The sequence below is a fragment of the Triticum dicoccoides genome, chromosome 5B (genome assembly GCF_002162155.2).
Source record: "Triticum dicoccoides isolate Atlit2015 ecotype Zavitan chromosome 5B, WEW_v2.0, whole genome shotgun sequence".
Lineage (NCBI taxonomy): Eukaryota > Viridiplantae > Streptophyta > Magnoliopsida > Poales > Poaceae > Triticum > Triticum dicoccoides.
The window spans coordinates 270,073,079-270,078,043 of NC_041389.1; positions in this window are offsets into that span (position 1 = coordinate 270,073,079).

Here is a 4,965-nt window from a genome sequence, read left to right on the forward strand (position 1 = left end):
CAGTGGTTTTTAACTTAGGCGAGTACGGGGTCGCAGCTAAGCCCCCGAATGGGAGGATTTCTCTCCACTCGGAATGGTTTTTTAACTTAGGCGAGTACGGGGTCACAGCTGAGCCCCCGGGTGAGAGGGTTGCTCTTCACTCAGAGTGGTTTTTTAACTTAGGCAAATGAGGTTCGCAGCTAAGCCCCCGAGTGGGAGGATTGCTCTCCACTCGGAATGGTTTTTTAACTCAGGCGAGTACAACGTCACAGCTAAGCCCCCGAGTGAGAGGGTTGCTCTTCACTCGGAGTGGTTTTTTAACTTAGGTGAATCACATTCGCAGCTAAGCCCCCGAGTGGGAGGATTGCTCTCCACTCGGAATGGTTTTTTAACTTAGGCGAGTACGGGGTCGCAGCTAAGCCCCCGAGTGAGAGGGTTGCTCTTCACTCGGAGTGGTTTTTTAACTTAGGCGAATCAGGTTCGCGGCTAAGCGACCCACTTGGGGATTTGAACACATGTGTTTATGGGAAAACAATCATTAACATACTACAAACATCTTGTCTTTGATAAGCAAACCGAAGGATTCTTATTACAACTCATTGATCCGAGTGGTTTAGGTATAGAAACGGCGGAGCAGCTCCGCATTCCATGAGCGTGGCTCATCTTCTTTCTTGGCTATGTTGTAGAGGTGATATGCCCCGTTGTGGAGCACCTTGGTGATGATGAAGGGACCTTCCCAGGCCGGAGCAAGCTTGTGAGGTCGTTTCTGATGCACTCGGAGCACAAGGTCTCCTTCTTGGAATGCTTGACCTTTGACATTACGGGCATGGAATCGACGCAAGTCTTGTTGGTAGATGGTCGACCGGATCAGAGCCATCTCACGTTCCTCCTCCAGGAGATCAACTGCATCTTGGCGTGCCTGTTCCGCTTCGGCTTCTAAGAAGAGTTCCACTCGGGGAGCGTTGTGCAGCAACTCACTCGGAAGCACATCTTCAGCACCATATACCATGAAGAAAGGGGTTCGGTCAGTCGACCGGTTCGGAGTTGTTCTCAATCCCCATAAGATGGACGGCAACTCAGTCACCCAAACTCTAGCAGCATGCTTGAGTTGCGCATCAGTCGGGGTTTCAACCCTTGAAGGATCAAACCATTCGCCCTTTCTGCTTGCCCATTCGACTGGGGGTGAGCAACAGATGCGTAGTTGACTCGAGTGCCTTGGGAAGCACAAAACTCCATGAACTCATCAGAATCAAAGTTGGAGCCGTTATATGTGATAATGTTGTGAGGGACTTCATATCTGAATATCAACTCATTGATGAAATTGATGGCAGTGCTTGAGTCAAGGTTCTTGATAGGCTTGGCTTCGATCTATTTGGTGAATTTGTTGACTGCCACAAGCAAATGAGTGAAACCACTTATGCTGGTCTTGAAGGGTCCAACCATATCCAACCCCCAAACTGCGAACAGCCAGACGAGTGGAATAGTCTTCAAGGCGGATGCAGGCTTGTGAGACATGTTGGAGTAGAACTGGCAGCCTGCGCACTTGTCGACTATATCTTTTGCCATCTCATTTGCACGCGGCCAATAGAATCCCGCTCGGTATGCTTTGGCCATGATGGTCCGAGAGGAAACATGGTGACCATAGGTCCCCAAGTGAATCTCATTTAAAATCATTCGACCTTCTTCTGGGGAGATGCAAAGCTGAGCCACTCCTGTGACACTTTCTCTGTAAAGTTGCCCTCTAATTACGGTGAAAGCTTTTGATCGACAGACGATCTGGCGGGCCTCATCTTCATCTTCTGGGAGTTCCTGCCTGAGCAGGTACATGATATATGGCACCGTCCAGTCGGACGTGATCACTAAAACTTCCATGACCAAGTTGACTATAGCTGGGACTTCAATCTCAGTCGGATTGGTTGAACTTATCGATTGTGGGGGCTCTTCCTTGAAGGGATCTTCTTGTACTGACGGGTGTGGAGATGCTCCAAGAACACATTACTGGGGATAGGCTTCCGAGTGGAACTTATCTTCGCCAGATCATCAGGAGCTTGATTCTTGATTCGGGGTATGTGGTGGAGCTCTAACCCCTCAAACTTCTTCTCTAGCTTTCTTACTGCATTGCAATAACCGGTCATTGCTGGACTCATGATGTCCCATTCCTTCATTACTTGATTAACCACTAAGTCGGAGTCACCGTAGACCATTAAGTGTCGGACACCGAGTGAAATGGCCATACGTAACCCATACAACAGTGCCTCATACTCAGCTTCATTATTTGAAGAATCAAAGTGGATCTGGAGGACATAGCTGAGCTTGTCGCCTCTTGGGGATACCAAAACCACTCCTGCGACAGAGCCATTCAACATCTTGGACCCATCAAAGAACATAGTCCAATGCTCCGAGTGAATCTGAGTCGGTTGTTGTTGCTCAATCCACTCTGCGAGGAAATCTGCTATTGCTTGGGACTTGATGGCTTTCTTTGCCTCAAACTTGATATCCAACGGAAGGAGTTCAATCGCCCATTTTGCCACTTGACCAGTTGCATCCCTATTTTTCAGAATTTCTGACAATGGAGTGTCGCTGACGACTAAAATCGAGTGGTCTGAGAAGTAGTGTGCAACTTTTTCGTGGTCAAGTAAATTCCATAAACAAGCTTCTGATAATGAGGATATCTTTGCTTGGACAGAGTCAAGACTTCATAAATATAATACACATGGTGCTGAACTTTGTAGGCTTTGCCTTCTTCTTCCGGCTCGACCGTGAGCACTGTGCTGACAACTTGTCCAGTGGCTTAGCACCGGCTGGGTGGAAAGTAGGGCTTTGAGCTCTTCAAATGCTGCTTCAGCTTCATAATTACACTCGAGCTTGTCAGACTTCTTCATCAGTCGGTAAAGAGGTAATGCCTTTTCACCAAGGCGTGAGATGAATCGACTCAATGCAGCCAAACAACCAGTAAGCTTCTGAACATCGTGCACACACAGGGCGTTTCATTCATAGGATTGTGCCAACCTTCTCTGGCTTTGCGTCGATTCCTCGTTCAGAAACGAGGAAACCGAGCAACTTCCCACCCGGGACTCCGAATGTGCACTTTGATGGATTGAGTTTGATATCATATCTTCTTAAGTTGGCAAAGGTTTCAGCAAGGTCAGTCAGTAGGTCGGAACCTTTGCGTGACTTGATCATGATGTCATCCATGTATGCTTCCACATTCCGACTTATTTGAGTGAGCAGGCACGTCTGAATCATGTGCATGAATGTGGCACCAGCATTCTTGAGGCCAAAGGGCATAGTAACATAGCAAAAACACCCAAATGGGGTGATGAAAGCTATTTTTATTTCATCGGGTCCATATAGTCGGATCTGATGGTACCCGGAATAAGCATCCAAAAAGGACAATAGCTCACACCCCGCAGTTGAGTCGACTATCTGGTTGATGCGGGGCAAAGGAAAATGATCTTTCGGGCAGGCGTGATTGATATGCTTGAAATCAATAACATTCGAAGTGACTTGTCTTTCTTGGGGACCATAACAACATTGGCGAGCCACTCGGAGTGGCATATCTCGCGGATGAACTCCGCGGCCAGAAGCCGAGCCACCTCCTCGCCAATTTCCTTCCTCTTCTCCGTGGCGAACCGACGAAGATGCTCTTTAACATGTTTTGCTTTCAGGTCGACTCGCAAACGGTTCTCAGCCAGTCCCCTGGGTACAACCGACATGTCTGATGGTTTCCATGCGAAGATGTCCCAGTTTCACGGAGGAACTGGATGAGTGCTTCTTCCTATTTGCCGTTGAGTGTCGTTGAGATATGAGTCGGAGCAGCATTGGGATCGGCCGGGTGAATGTGAACCGGTTTCGTTTCACCGGACGACTGAAATGCGGACTCTGAAGCAGGCCTCTTGGCACGCAACAAATCACTCGAATCTGCATTATTCTGGAATTCTTGCATTTCTACTACTTCCATCTATTAATCGGCGATCTTTGAGCCCTTCTAGAGCCAATCTTCTGCTCTCTGCCGATTTCCAGTGAATGTGATCATGCCTCCGGGGACAGGCATCTTCAACTTGAGGTACACGTAACACGGTCGAGCCATGAAATGAGCATAAGCAGGTCTGCCTAGAATAGCATGATAGGCACTATCAAAATCCACCACCTCAAACGTCAACTTTTCCTTGCGGTAATTCTTTGAATCACCGAAAACCACATCAACAGTGATCTGACCGAGTGAATCAGCTTTGTTTCCTGGGATGACATCATGGAATCTCATGTTGCTCTCACTGAGCTTGGACATTGGAATGCCCATCCCTCAGAGGGCCTCAGCATATAGTATATTCAAACCACTGCCGCCGTCCATCAAAACCTTGGTCAGTCGAGTGCCCTCAACGACTGGGTTGACCACCAATGCTTGCCGCCCAGGGGTAGCAACGTGTGCTGGGTGGTCGGACTGGTTGAATGTAATAGGGGTTTTTGACCACTTCAAATATGTCGTCGTTGCCAGAGCAACCATGTTTACTTCTCTGTTAATAACTTTCAGTCGACTTTTGCTCTCAAGGTCAGCAAAAATCACCAAAGTTGCATTGACGTTGGGGTAACCTCCATCTTCCTCTTTGTCCTCCTCCTTATCAGACTCTTTGTCCTTTTCACTGGGCTGGCCCTCTCGGAAACTCTGAATCAGGAGTGGACACTGTCGAGTGGTATGCTTGGGAAGAATCAAATTTCCCTCTTCATCCTTTTTGGTGTGTATATGACACGGTAAATCAAGCACATCATTTCCCACTTGATCTTTCACTTTTTTAGGGGTACAAGGCCCTTTGAGCTTCCCCTTGAACTTCCCTTGATTCAAAACTGCTGCCTCAGCAGGACCTGCAGCCTCAGCTTTTCATTTTTGCTTTCGACTGGAGTTTCCTCCTCCGGTGTCCTGGGCGACTGATTTGTTCTTGCCGCTCATGAGTCGGTCCTCTTCTTCGCCGTTAGCGTATTGAGTGGCAA